This window comes from Eulemur rufifrons, chromosome 30 (genome assembly GCF_041146395.1).
Source record: "Eulemur rufifrons isolate Redbay chromosome 30, OSU_ERuf_1, whole genome shotgun sequence".
Classification (NCBI taxonomy): domain Eukaryota; kingdom Metazoa; phylum Chordata; class Mammalia; order Primates; family Lemuridae; genus Eulemur; species Eulemur rufifrons.
Genome location: NC_091012.1, coordinates 15,592,596 through 15,608,872, shown reverse-complemented (window position 1 = coordinate 15,608,872; position 16,277 = coordinate 15,592,596). Strand labels below are relative to the sequence as shown.

Sequence of the window (16,277 nt, the reverse complement as noted above, 5' to 3'; positions counted from 1 at the left end):
CCTAGACATGGAGGGAAGGTGGAGGTGGGAAGATGCATATTTGCAGATATGTATTTTGAAAAATGTTGCATAAGTGATTCTAACGTCTCACCTCTCCCACTGAGAACAAGCAATACTACCCCCTCACACGTTTTTCAAAATCTTTCCTAAAAGCCAATTTTTCCTATTAATTTTCTCAAGAAACCTTTCTTTCACCAACAGTGAATATGTCATATGATAATTTCTAAAACTTAATGACAGCAAATTAAAACTTACTGTACTTCCAAAGGGAGACTTCTAAAAATTAGACTAAGTTAGGGAGGAAAAAAGCATAAAATGTACTTGTTTGAGCAAGGTTAATCTTTGAAACTACTTTTGTACTACATATGGAAACATCAGAATCATCTGAATTCAAAAAACGCTGGGACTCTAGCCAAAGTAGAGTGGTTTTTTACTCACAGATTTAGGGCCTTGTCTGAACAAAAGCATACAGTGAGTACTTAATAAGGTACCAAAACCCACGACTTTGGGCAGAGTCCCGGTCCAGTTTTATCTGAAACGCAATTTGATCATGACTATTGTTATAAATGAAAGAGGAAAGTGACATTATTATGAGTGTAAACTTGCAATTTTTAATTAAATGTAGCAGTTACAGATAATTCAATTAGCAAAAAACTAGTACATTAGAAACAAAATTAAGTTTATAAGCTAGTTATATTTTTAACTGTAAAAATGGGGATAAGGACATTGATATTCTAAAGTAGCATTTTCCAAACTGTGTTCTGAAAATCAACACTTGTAATCCAACGTGTTAATAATGTTCAAAGGACAATCCAATGGGGCTTATTTTTGTTGTTAATGCCTTTTCAATAAACTTGAATGGTTCATCTTAGGGTGTTTTCAAAGTATATCTGTGATTGTGCACCTCAAAGGTGCTCATGCTTGATTGGTATATTTCAATGCAGATACATTTGGCTGCCAATGTAAGACAAGCTGTTCCTTCTTCCAAGAATAGTTTCCAAAGTAGTATGCATTACTTCAGGCCGATAACTCATAAAGAAATATTTTTTCTTCAGAAACTTCCAATAAAAGCCACCTCTCCTTTTCATTATGCTCAACATTATCTTAAGGTAAATGCATCATATAAAGAGCTACACTTTTTCTGGAATTGCTCATTTGGTAACTGGCTTTCCCTTCCTCTATGCAGTCTAAGATTAAAACAGAAATTGAAAATTCATACTTAGGCCCTTGAAATTAATATATAATTGATATCAATTTCTCAAACTGATCCCTGAAAAAGGACAGCCAAATGGCTGAAATGACTGAGGATGGCTGGGATGCTTTTAGTATAAGGGGTCTGTCATCTGCCCTTGGCAACCTAGTTGTACTCACTATTTTACTGTTCTATGGTTAGGCTGGTTGACTGCGTTGTTTTCTGGAAACACCATTGAGCATGAGCTGTCCTTTCTTTTTTTTTTATTTTATTTTTTTTTATGTTACAATTATTAATTTCTTTTTTTTATTTTTTTTTTCATCTTATTGTTATGGGGGATACAGAATTGCAGGTTACATACATTGCCCATGTACCGCCTTTCTCCCCAAGTCAGAGCTCCAGGCGTGTCTGTTCCCCAGATAGTGGGCGTTGCTTTATTTATTTATTTATACATTTAAATTTCAGTTTATTATGGGGGTACAAAAGTTCAGATCACCCTTTCTAATAAGCTGCCCTGGAGATACCTAAAGGGAAAAAAAAAAAAAAACAGAAGAAAATGTCACAGTAAGTTAAACCTATAAAAGTGTGGTTTTTTCTTTGGTTAAAATGTCAAGTGATAACGGTAGTAATATTCTCCAGGGAGTAGGGGGTTAGGGGAGGTAAACTCACAACTAATGGGCATGAACGTGGTGAGTATTGTAGAGCGGAAAGGTATGCCTCTAAACCTCGCTTGGGTGAGGCAAAGACATAAAATGTAACCAGAGATATTTGCACTTCGGGGTTTATTGCAGCATTATTCACAATGGCTAAACTGTGGAATCAGCTTAAGTGTTTATCAAGGGATGAATGGATATGAAAGATGTGTATGTACACAATGGAGTGTTATTTAGCCATGAAAAGAAGGAAATTTTGTCATTTGCAGAAACATGGATGTATCTGGAGGACATTATTTTAAGTGAAATAAGCCAGGCATAGAAAGACAAATATTTCATTTTCACACTCCTATATGGGACCTAAAAATAATTGATCTCATGGAGGTAGTGAATAGAATGGTGGCTACTAGAGCTTGGTAAGGGTGGTGGGAAGGAGTAATGAAGAGGTGTTGGTTAATGGGCAATACTGTTAAATATAAGGAAAAAGTTCTAGTGTTCAATAGTGCAATAGGGCAACTATAGTTAACAACAATTTATTATATTTCAAAATAGCTAGACGTCTTCAAATGTTCGCAACAGAAAGCAATGATAAATGTTTCAGGTGAATCATATCCCAACTACCCTGATTTGATCATTATATGTTATATGCTTGTATCAAAATATAACATGTACTCCATGAATATGTACAATTATTATGTATCAATAAAAAAGTAAAGAAAATGTCAAATGATGAAGCATTAAGACATTTCTTATACTTAATAAACTGCCTGTGTGGTATCTATGTGTGGCTCTATAGGAAACCCACTGAAGGCTCTTAACTTCCACAGACAATGTTTGAAGAATGGGTTATAAAATTCTACCTTTGATATAATACCTATAGTCAAATCCAGCAAGAATCTATTTTGAGTTACATTTATAAATAATTTTAAAAGTTTAACATAAAAGTTCAGGCACAAGTGCAGGGACACAGACCAGTGGAACAGAACAGAAAATACAGATATAAAACCATCCTCATGTAGCCATCTAAGCTTTGACAAAGCAGACAAAAACATACTTGGGAAAAAGAATCCTTATTCAATAAACAGTGCTGGGAAAACTGGATAGCCATATGTAGAAGACTGAAACAGGACCCATAGCTTTCACCTCTCACAAAAATCAAATCACGGTGGATAACAGACTTAAACCTTAGGAGTGAAACTACTGAAATTCTAGAAAAAAGTGTGGGAAAGACTCTTATAGACATTGGCCTAGGCAAAGAATTTATGAGGAAGACCCCAAAGGCAATCACAGCAACAACAAAAATAAATAAATGGGGCCTGATTAAATTAAAAAGCTTCTGCACAGCCAAAGAAACAGTCACTAAAGCAAACAGACAATCTACAGATGGGAAAAAATATTGGCATGCTACACATCTGACAAAGGACTGATAACTAGAATCTATTCAGAACTCAGGAAAATCAGCAAGAAAAAATCAAACAACCCTATCAAAAAGTGGGCAAAGGACATGAATACAAATTTTTCAAAAGAAGATTGAAGAATGGCCAACAAACATATGAAAAAATGTTCAACATCTCTAATCATCAGGGAAATGTAAATCAAAACCACAATGAGATATCACTTAATCCAGTGAGAATGGCCTTTATCAAAAAGTCCCAAAACAATAAATGTTGGTGTGAATGCGGAAAGACAGGAACACTCATACACTGCTGGTGGGACTGAAAACTAGTGCAATCCCTGTGGAAAACAATATGGAGATACCTTAAACAGATTCAAGTAGACCTACCATTTGATCCAGCAATCGCATTATTGGGCATGTACTCAAAAGAACAAAAGACATTCGATAGAAAAGACACCTTCACCCGAATGTTTATAGCAGCACAATTCACAATCACATAGATGTGGACACAATCCAAATGCCCATCACTACATGAGTGGATTAGTAAAATGTGGTCCATGTATACCATGGAGTATGACTCAGCTATAAGAAATAACGGTGATATAAAATCTCCTATGTTCTCCTGGATAGAGTTGGAACCCATTCTACTAAGTGAAATATCCCAAGAATGGAAAAATAAGCACCACATGTACTCACCAGAAAATTGTTTTCCCTGATCATCCCCTAAGTGCACATTTGGGAATAACACCAATTGGGTGTCAGGCAGATATGGGGTGAGGGGAGGGGATGGGTGTATACCTACATAATGAGTGCGATGCGCACTGTCTGGGGAATGGACACACTTGAAGGTCTGACTCAGGGGTGGGGGGGGGGCATGGGCAATATACATAACCTAAACTTTTGTACCCCCATAATATGCTGAAATAAAAAAAAGATTTCAGTGTTTTTTCTTAAGCAATAAAAAAACTGAGCTTTTTAGTATTTATTTATTACACTAAAATGTAATGCCTTCAATGATATTGGGATAAGAGAAATTTATGGCAGTAAATTAAAGCCTAACATAAAGTTTACTAATTTGCTCACACTAAATGTTTTAGTTCAGGAGACAGTGTGATGAAACAAATGTTTTAGAGACACAGGCCCTTTGTGCCAGGGCTGCTTAATCAACAACAAATGAGAGGACTGTAGGTCTCCCTGGGCCTGTTATCTTAATGGACGATAAAATTATTACTTTAAGACTCTCATAGCCAAAGAATGAGGGACAAAAACAACTTTTTTGGTTTAACTTTCACTTCATGTTTAAATAAGACTGCCATTATATTACTCAAATGAGAACTTTAGAGAAGAGATTCCACTCATTTCAAAATTTTATTAATTTTATTCTATAAGCTATTTGACATACATCATGGCACTTTCCTGCTCACTCTTGCTGCTCTCTGGCTGGAATGCCTTTTCCTTCCTCCTGTCCCAGCAAACTGGACCCACCTACCTTCCAGGATACCTTTGCCAGCCTCCACACCACAAAACTCTTCTCTTTGTGTACACTCATATGTTTATTTCACCACTTTTTACATGGTAACAGTTGCTTGCAGGACAGCTCCCTCATAAAAAACTAAGCTTCTGCATGGTAAGTGGGACTCTTACTCCTTCTACCTCCAGCTGCTGAGCACAGAATTTGGGACAAATTAGTGCGAACAACTGTTTGACAAATTATTATTTAAAACCAGTTACAATTTGGAAGATAAATCTTGCTACAGACACAAATTAGTGAGACTTTATCTGTAATGATATCAGAGGTTAGAAGAAACTTTTTGACCCCTGTAGAAAATAAACTATGTTTAAAACACTTTATAAGTATCCACTTAGTTGTAAAGAATGCAACAGTCAAATAATGAAATATCCTAAACAATGTTAAGACAGCTGTCTTCCTTAAAAAATGAAATTAGCAACCAAATATAAGTGACTGAATAGTTGAAGAAACAGCAGCATTCTTTAAAACCACACAGTACCAATGATTTTAATGCATTTAAAAAAACTAATTCAGATGAGCCTTCTTTCCTCCTATTAATATGATAGTTTTTAACATGTTGTCACATTCTCCTATCAGTAGCCCCCACAAATACATGAAAGACAGGGCAGGGATCTACTTGTTGCATTTAAAAGTACACAGCATTTAAAACTTGCCAGTAACCGACAATAAGAAATATCCACATCTAACACCCTTTCGTTTGTTTCAGTTGTTTCTACTGCAAAATCACTTATTCCTTATTAATAAAAAGTCCCAGACTTATATTTTTGAGAAGTATTACTATTTGGAGGGCCCAATTCTCCTTTAAGATAGAAATGTTTTAATTCTATCTAACTCTTTTGTGTTTCTTAACCTATTCAGTTACTGTGTACACATTAACTCTCTGTGTTAATATGTATACTTTTATAATCTCAAAAAACAAATGCAACATGAAAAATGAAAACTAACTCATTCAAATACTTTCATTCCAAGTGGTAGAAGGTATCTTTTAAGGTCACTACTCTTAGGTGCTATATGGCATACCCTACACCACAACAAAAGTTAGTTGTTATGAAAAACTTATACATGAGAATAAACAGAACAGAGAGGAAATGGACCAAAATGCAGACTAGATTGTAGAACTTGACATGATGATTTCTCCAACTTTTTTCCCTTAAGATTTTCTGTTATGAGTGTACATGGTTTGTCTCTGAAAATATTAATGCTAAAACCTTTAAAACTTTGAATTATATGTGGCTTTTAGTGAATCACCAACTTATGGTCTATTGGCTAGATCCAGCCAAAGAAACATTAAACACTTCCCCATCAGTCCAGCCTTACTCTAAACTCCGGCTTGAAGACAGAGGAATTATTCATTCCAGGAAAATGGCCATTTCTACTTGCTTGATTTTTTCCCACAACCAGGCCATTCCCAAATTTTGAGATGATCAGAAAAAGATAGATGTAAAAACTCTCTCCTAACAAGTACACAGCAAGAGACATACAGCAAGTGTGTGTAGTTTCAGCTACGCAAACTTTTCAATATCAAGAGCATCTCTTTGTCTCTTGAGATTAGAGGGTGGCAGAATTAAGTTTCTGAGCAAAGCAATTATAGCTTCTAACAGGTAATATTCTCCTCATCCTGCTTGAAAACTTGACAATTCCCCTTTATGGCTAAAGCCTTACCATTGTCATCTTACAATTGCAACAAACTATACTAACAAACTTAAGGATATAGAATGCAAATACTAAAAACAAATTTAGGCAGATGTGGATGGGGGAGGGGATGGGTGTATGCACACATAATGTGTGCAGTGCACACTGTCCGGGGAGGGGAAGGACACGTTTGAAGCTCTGATTCCGGGTGGGGGGTGGAAGGGCAATATACATAACCTAAACTTTTGTACCCCCACAATATGCTGAAAAAAAGAATTAGAAAAGACTTTAAAAAATTAAACAGCAAAAACTCTACCAACAATTCAGTGTTCATAGATATTATTTCAGGTAGTCACAAAATAGATAGGGACAGAGAATTGCATTTTTCTTCAGTCAGCACAAATACCAAAATATAGAATTTTATAGTCTTTAACAGGAGAGGAAAGAGGGCACTTAGTGGATTTAAAAGTTGAATAGCAAAGACTAGAAAATAATACCTAGCAGTCACAACCCAAACCTTACCATAAAAGATCGAGTACCTGCTGAAATCCTGTACCCACCCACTGACTTTTTCCATTGTGCCTACTCTCTCTGACTTTAAACCAATTAAAAAAATAAAAGTGAACTAAACTTTTTCTCCTCCTTTATTTATAAGACAGACTTTGGATTTTTTTTTTTAAAGATTTGATGACTTCTCATTCACTTAATGATATCTAACACTGTGCACTCTTGAAAAAGCTCCATGTATGCTGCACAGTGATGGGACCATATGGCAGGGTGAAGAGTTGAAATTCAATTACTAAATGAGGGCTTAGTAGAAAAGTGCAATATGATTATTATAAGAATAACTAAAAATTGCCTGAACTAATATTATTATTTATATTGAATTTAAATTTAGAATTATACTTTCTTTTTTTTTCTTTTTTTTATTTCAGCTTATTATGGGGGTACAAAAGTTCAGGTTATATATATTGCCCATGCCCCCCCATCCCCCTGAGTCAGAGCTTCAAGTGTGTCCATTCCCCAGACAGTGAGCATTACACTCATCAAGTAGGTATACACCCATCCCCTCCCCCCACCCACCACCTCTGTCCGATACCCAATTAGTGTTATTCCCAAATGTGCACTTAGGTGATGATCAGGGAAACCAATTTCCTGGTGAGTACATGTGGTGCTTATTTTTCCATTCTTGGGATAGTTCACTTAATAGAATGGGTTCCAGCTCTCTGCAGGAGAACAAAAAAAATTGTATATCACCGTTATTTCTTATAGCTGAGTAATACTCCATGGTATATATATATACCACATTTTACTGATCCACTCATGAATTGATGGGCATTTGGGTTGTTTCCACATCTTTGCAATTGTGAATTGTGCTGCTATAAACCTTCGGGTGCAGGTATCTTTGTCATAGAATGTCTTTTGTTCTTTTGGGTAGATGCCGAGTAATGGGATTGCTGGATCGAATGGTAGGTCTACTTCAATCTGTTTAAGGTATCTCCATATTGTTTTCCACAGGGGTTGCACTACTTTGCAGTCCCACCAGCAGTGTATGAGTGTTCCTGTCTCTCCGCATCCATGCCAACATGTATTGTTTTGGGACTTTTTGATAAAGGCCATTCTCACTGGAGTTAAGTGATATCTCATTGTGATTTTGATTTGCATTTCCCTGATGATTAGAGAGGTTGAGCATTTTTTCATATGTGTGTTAGCCATTCTTATATCTTGTTTTGATAATTTTCTATTTATGTCCTTTGCCCACTTTTTGATAGGGTTGTTGCTCTTGGTTAGTCTAGCCAGAGGTGTGTCTATTTTGTTTATCTTTTCAAACAACAAACTTTTTGTTATATTAATCTCCCTTATGGTTTTTTTGTTGTCCTTTTCATTTTGTTCTGATTTGATCTTAGTAGTTTCTCTCCTTCTGCTGGGTTTGGGGTTGGTCTGTTCTTCTTTCTCCAGCTCTTTGAGTCTACTCATTAGGTTGTCTATTTTTTTTTTTTTTTTTGCGTGACAGCTACTTAGCATTCTTTGAATTAGAGGAAAATTAAATTTTACAATATAATGAAAGAACTCCATGCTGATTCAGATTTTTAAGATTCTAACCAGCATTAAGTACTGTATCATTCAACACAAATATTAGGAAATAATGTTTCCTCTAATTTTTCTGTTATCAATGTCAATTTGACAAGAATGATGAAGCTAACAGGATTCTGGTTCACAAAACAACTTGATGTTTTTTATTGACTGAGATACAGTTTATCTCTTTATATGTGTGCTTATATCTTTATTTCCAAAAAAGAATTTAATGTGGCCTTTTATAGTAATGAATATAGCTGATGCCTCGACAGTCTGAGATAAATATTAACTAGAAAAAACATTTAATCAAATATGGCAGTAAACTGGAATCCTTCCATTATTGCTTTGATAAGATAATGTTTGTTTCACAAAAATTGCCTATTTCTTCTAAACAGAATACTAAGTTTTTTTCTCTAGAGATTGTTCCTATATGTTGAGTTGATAATCGTATTGCTATCTTTATAAAATAAAAATAAACAATGTATTGTTTTGGGTTTTTTGATAAAGGCCATTCTCACTGGGGTTAAGTGATATCTCATTGTGGTTTTGATTTGCATTTCTCTGATGATTAGGGACGTTGAGCATTTTTTCATATGTTTGTTAGCCATTCTTATGTCTTCTTTTGAGAAGTTTCTATTCATGTCATTTGCCCACTTTTTGATAGGGTTGTTTGATTTTTTTCTTGCTGATTTTCCTGAGTTCTAAATAGATTCTTGTTATCAGTCCTTTATCTGACGTGTAGTGTGCAAAATTTTTTTCCCAACCCAAAACAACACATGTTGGGGTGGATGTGGAGAGACAGGAACACTCATACACTGCTGGTGGGACTGCAAACTAGTGCAACCCCTGTGGAAAGCATTATGGAGGTATCTTAAACAGATTCAAGTAGACCTGCCATTTGATCCAGCAATCCCATTACTGGGCATATACCCAAAGGAAAAAAGATCATTCTGTAACAAAGACACATGTACCCGAATGTTTATAGCAGCACAATTCACAATAGCAAAGATGTGGAAACAACCCAAATGCCCATCAATACATGATTCGATTAGTAAGCTGTGGTATATGTATACCATGGAATATTACTCAGCTATAAGAAACAATGAAGATACGACATGTCTATGGTTCTCCTGGAGAGAGTTGGAACCAATTATATTAAGTGAAGTATCCCAAGAATGGAAAAACAAGCATCACATGTACTCACTAGAAAATTGGTTTCCCTGATCATCACCTAAATACACATCTGAGAATGACACCAATCGGATATCAGACTGAGATGGTGGGCGAGGGAGGGGATGGATGTATGCCTACACAATGAGTGCATTGCGCACCATTGGGGAATGGTAATGCCTGAAGGTGCTGACTTGGGAAGGGGGAGTGGGGAAGGGAGGGATATATACCTACATGATGGGTGTAATGTGCACTATCTGGGGAACAGACACACCTGGAGCTCTGACTTGGGGGGAAAGGCGGTACATGGACAACGTATATAACCTGCAATTCTGTATCCCCCATAACAATAAGGTGAAATAAAAAATAAAATAAAATAAAATAAACAATGTAACTATAAAGCTTAGTTTGCCATTTTCCACTGTATAATTTATTCACATTTACTTAAAACGTCATATTCCTTTTTATATATGTCAAAAAATAGTGACTAGGTTTTATGACTTACTTAAAATATAAGTGAGAAAAACGTAGACATTTGCCATACCAATGGCCATTTTAACTTTTTTATAAAGAAATGTTATAATTTAAAAAGAGTTCCAAGAAATTTAGTAGAATTCCCAGCAATAATCATTTCTAAAATATATGGGATTTGAAACATAATTATAAAAGGCTAAAAACCCAAAGGATTCATTCTTTCTTTTTCTTGTTTACAAAAATCCGGACAATTTGTCACATCAAGAAAGTTAGGCAAGCTGTGGCAGCTGCAGCCTTAGTCATCCTCCAAATCACTATCCCTCCTCAGAGGGACAGAGCACCGCACTGAGGACAGCAATGTGTCTTCAATCGGTTTCTTAGGGTTTTCCTCCTCGTCTGTCTTGACTGCTCCAGACTCAGACATTTTCCACTCCAGCTCATCTCTTGTCAGGTTCATGCCGCCAAACACCAGAAGACCAATAAACTGAGCCTTGATATCACCTTCAAGGTAAACAAATATCGTGGGCAGATTCCTATCAGGATAATTGGGTATGCAGGTTGTTGAAATGGCTTTGATAAATTTGACATCAGGAAACTTCCTGGCAAGTCCACTGAGGTGTTGATTTATCAGGGCACAGAGGGGAATCCCTTGTTTGTAAAGGTGCAAGACTACCCACAAGCCTTCACTGGCTTTGGTAACTTCTTGAACATAATCCTTTCCTGAGATCTCCAAAACTTCTCCAAATTTATTCTTCAATTTAGTTGCTTTCCACTCAGCCAGTCTTTGCTGCCTGTACATTTCAATAGCATGTTCATCCTCCTCATTAAATTCATCTTCATGATCCTCCAGCTCTTCCAAAGTCATATCTTCATATGTTTTCACCACTGACTGCTGAAGGACTCTCTGCTCCTCCTCTTCTGCCTCCTTTTCCAAATCTTCCAGACTTTGCTTTGAGGGCAAGGTGCCCTTTTTGCGTAAGATGTCATTCCACTCAGTGTCTGCACTGAGGTCCTGCATTGTGTCTTCAACCGCTCACGCCAGTCTGGCCGAAGTACCCAGGTTGTCTATTTATAAGTTTTCTGTCTTTTTGATATAGGCATTTATGGAAATGAATTTTCCCCTCAGGACTGCTTTAGCTGCGTCCCACAGATTTTGATAAGTTGTGTCTCCTTTGTAATTTAATTCAAAGAATCTTTTGATTTCCATTTTGATTTCTTAATTTATAAAATAATCATTCAGGAGAAAGTTGTTTAACTTCCATGACTTTGAGTAGAAATGAGAATTTCTGTTAGGGTTAATGTCTACCTTTATTCCTCTGTGATCTGAGAAGATTCATGGTATAATTTCTATTTTTTTGAATTTTTTAAGACATGCTTTATGTCCTAGGATATGGTCAATCTTAGAGAATGTCCCATGAGCTGATGAGAAGAATGTATATTCAGTGGATTTTGGGTAGAATGTCCTGTAGATATCAGTCAGACCCATTTGTTCTAGTATTGTATTTAAGTCCATTATTTATTTGTTTATTTTCTGTTTGGAGGGTCTGTCCTGTGCTGTCAGCTGGGTTTTGAAGTCTCCGGCTATTATGGTGTTGCTGTTTATCATTTGGTTTAGATCAAGTAGGGTTTGCTTTATGAATCTGTGTGCACCTAAGTTGGGTGCATACATATTAAGTATAGTTATGTCTTCTTATTGAACTATATCCGTCAGCATTATATAGTGTATATGTACATGCAAAGATGCATTTAGACTGAAAATAAAAAGGGTGGAAATCGATATTTCAAGAAAATGGAAGCCAAAAGAAAGCTGGTGTGGCAGTTTTAATCTCCAATAACTTAGTTTTTAAATTAAAAAAAGTAATGAAAAACAAAGATAGTTACTATATACTGGTGAAGGGTACAATTCAGCAAGAAGACATAACTATACTTAATATATATGCACCCAATTTAGGTGCACCCAGATTCATAAAGCAAACCCTACTTGATCTGAACCAAATGATAGATAACAATACTATAGTAGCTGGAGACTTTAACACCCTGCTGATAGTATAGATTTGTACTTTAGGTATAGCTTCTAAATTTGGGTTTAATGGGTAGACCATGAATTTATTTCCTCTCCCTCCTGAAATTCATTAGAATTAAAGGCATCAAATAAAGGTTGTATAGAAGACCAGGAATAAGGATTGATAGCAGATTATTTTTAGTATTGAAAGATAAAAAGATGACAAAGGAGTGGTAACTGGTATGGAAGCACAACTATGGTGCACCCAGAGAATGACTGGAACAGCCTCATTGAACTCAAGGCAGTCTCAGAATTCAGAAGGCACATGGCACTGTGGGAGGTAGGTAAAACAAAACAAAAGCCAACAAAGTCAGTTCAAAATCTGTGGTTAGAGCCCCTCCTCCACCTGTGCCCCCATCTTATAAGGAATTTAGATGTGCATTCCTGGAGCTATAAACCTGAGTGTTTCTGGGCTCAGAGGTACCACTTTCAGAGATACTAGGGCTGAAATTTGGAAAATGGGAAAAGTCCATTCACTGAAAAATGTACAAGTAGCCAAGTTTGCACTTCCCGGGTAGAAAGTGAAGCGTTCTTTCTCTGAAGAGCCTGAACTGTCCCAGAGAAAAGACTCTCAGCTAATACCTACATGATGAGTGCATTGCGCACTGATGGGAATGGACACGCTTGAATGTTCTGACTCAGGGGGATGGGCAGGACATGGGCGATATATATAACCTGAACTTTTGTACCCCCATCATAAGCTGAAAAAAAAAAGCCAGCTTGTCCTTCAAATTTTCACAGTGAAAGCCATCAGTTAACAAAAGTCCTGCTCCTGCATGGTGTTTCCAATTAGAAAAATATAGGGACCACCACCACACATTTGAGAGAAGGATCCAACAAGAGAGATCAAAACAACAGGAAAAAGGAATTTATAGAAGTCATAAAAATTCAGTAGAAAATAAAAACTTTAAAAATTTCTTAAAATACTCTCAAAAAGACAAAACTTTTAATAGAAGTGTTAGAGTATACAGTCAAAGAATCCCCAGGAAGTAGAACAAAAAGACAAACTGGAAAGCAGTGGAGGGATAGTTAAAGATCAATGCAGAAATACTGGTCAAAGAGGCCCAACATTTGAATAGTGATATAAGAAAAAAGAAGGAACAGAAAAAATAGCAAGGAAACAAAACTCTCTAGAAGAGATGGTCTGCAAACTTAGGGGACCCAATAAAATGAAAAAAATCCCCCCAAACCATATTACAAAATTGCATTAATCCCAGATATAGAGAATGCACTAAAATTCTTTCAGAGAAGGAAAGGGGTAAAGATGACAAATTGGTTACATATAATGTATCACACAATGGCAACAGATTCAAGGACAACAGTAAATTGAGAACACAATAGAGAAATGTCTTCAGATGATGAAATTTAATTTCAAGCTAGAATTTTATGTTCTATCAAATGGGAGGGATTTTCAGACAGGCTAGATCTCCAAGAATGTCTGCCCATGTGCCCTTTCCTGGGGGAATGTGCTCCAGTAAAACTAGGGATTATGACTAGGTGAGGTGGCTCAAGCCTCTAATTCCTGTACTTTGAGAAGCCAAGGTAGGAGAATTGCTTGAGGAAAGAAGCTTAAGACCAGCTTGATCAACACAGAAAGACTCCATCTCTGCAAACAGAAAAAAAAAATAGCCAGGTGTGGTGTCATATGCCTGTAGTCCCAGGTACCTGGGAGGCTGAGACGGGAAGATTGCTTGAGCCCAGTGGGTTGAGGGTGCAGTGAGTTAGGATGATAACACTGCGCTCTAGCCTGGGCAACAGAGAAAGACCCTATCTCAAAAACAAAACAACAAAAGACCCTCAAGGAGTATAACAAGACACGGGAAACACAGAACCTATGGCATAAGGGATCTGACACAAGAGAGCCATTATGTGAGATCCCAGAGGACTTCAAAGAGATGTCCCAGAAAAACAGGCTAACAAAGCAGGACTAGCAAAACAAAGCAGTCCATACTGGAGGAGAATGACAAAAGGCTGAGAGGAGTTGTCTCCAAGAGATAAATGAAACAGATATATTTTAGTAGATGGAAAATATTTAGATGGGCATGTGACAAATGTCACAAAATTTGGGGGATTAATAGCTGTTAGAAAACAGGCAAATAAATATAGTCAGGAAATTAATTCCACAAGAAATAGAAGGCTGTGAAAGCAGGGAGACCAGCCGGTGACCACTTATTTGGTTGTGTGAGCTAATGTAGGCTAAGAAAAGAGGATTGTCTGGGAGAAGTGAGGTTCTTAGATTTCAGAAATATTTAAGAGAAAGAATGAAGGGTGTGCAGAAGAAGAACAGCAAGAAAACTGTATGACTCAGCAACAAACAATATTTGCATAGTCATAATAATGCAAATATTAATTACTGATTTAATACAAAATGTGATACATGTTAAGGAAATGGAGGGAGGGAAATAAGGTCATGGTGGAGTGAGGAAGCTCAGCTTTTACCTGCTATGACGGGAAATCAGCAGAGAGTGCTAAAAATGAACTTAGCTATTATCACTATTACTTTGATTAAAAAATAAGTTTAAATAATTATGGCAAAAATGTTTAAGGCAGATCTATATACCACAACCAAGTTATTGAAATTTAGCTGAAATGTTAGAAACCCTTAAAAAATTGGCACCACTCAGTCAAAGGCTTTTCCACATAAGTTTGATACTTAGGAAAATAGAAGAGATTTAGAAAATCCACAAAAATGAGTTCCATGCTAACAGTGTTTGGTCCCCTTTATATTTTTAGGGAATCATGACAGACATACTTTTAATTCAAACTATTAATGTCTTAATTTTTCAACAGTTTACTTACGTGCTTTAAATGGTTGCTCTTCCTCTTTTCTTGCCCTCAAAATAATAAAAAAACTGATCAATTATGATACAAATGCATAGAATAAAAGTAGTTGCTAAATATCTGATGAATTACCAATCTACAAAATCAGATAAAATTCCATTTTTATTTATTTATTTATTTATTTATTTTTATTTTTATTTTTTGTTTGTTTTTCAGCTCATTAAGGGGGTACAAAAGATCAGGCTATATACATTGCCCATGCCTCCCCATCCCCCCGAGTCTGAGCTTTAGTTGTGTCCATTCCCTAGACAGTGCACATCACTCTCATCATATAGGTGAACAACCCTATCAAAAAGAGGGCAAAGGACATGAATAGAAATTTTTCAAAAGAAGATATAAAAATGGCTAACAAACATATGAAAAAGTGTTCAACATCTCTAATCATCAGGGAAATGCAAATCAAAACCACAATGAGATATCACTTAACTCCAGTGAGAACGGCCTTTATCAAAAAGTCCCAAAACTATACATGTTGGCGTGGGTGTGGAGAGACAGGTACTCTCATACACTGCTGGTGGGACTGTAAACTAGTGCAGCCCCTGTGGAAAGCAATGTGGAGATACCTTAAACAGATTCAAGTAGACCTACCATTCGATCCAGCAATCCCATTACTGGGCATCTACCCAGAAGAACAAAAGTCATTCTATAAAAAAGACACCTGCACCCGAATGTTTATAGCAGCACAATTCACAATCGCAAAGATGTGGAAACAACCCAAATGCCCATAGATTCATGAATGGATTATCAAAATGTGGTATGTGTATACCATGGAATATTACTCAGCTATTAGAAATGATGGCGATATGGCATCTCTTTGGTTCTCCTGGAGTGAGCTGGAACCCATTCTATAAGTGAAGTATCCCAAGAATGGAAAAACAAGCACCACATGTACTCACCAGCAAACTGGTTTCCCTGAGTGCACATTTGGGATTCACACCAATTGGGTATTGGACAGAGGTCGGGGCTGGGTGGAAGGGATGGGTGTATACCTACTTGATGAGTGCGATGCGCACTGCCTGGGGAATGGACACGTTTGAAGTTCTCTCTGGGGGGGGATGGGGTGGGGGGAGGGGAGGAGTGCACACCTATATGATGAAAATTCCATTCTTTTAAAAATAATTTTCTGCAAAATTTATAATTTAAATCACCTCACAAGATGAATGTCATAAAGTAAAATCTAAAATGTTAGTTTTACTTTTTGATTTAACAGATATTCTATTCTATGCAGGCCAGGTGCAATGGCTCACACC

The 16,277-nt window shown here is 36.5% G+C and overlaps 1 pseudogene; it reads right to left on the bottom strand.

Moving 5' to 3' along the window:
* Positions 1–10,419: 10,419 nt before the first annotated feature.
* Positions 10,420–11,142, bottom strand: LOC138378638 (phosducin-like protein 3 pseudogene; annotated as a pseudogene).
* Between the last annotated feature and the right edge of the window lie 5,135 nt (positions 11,143–16,277).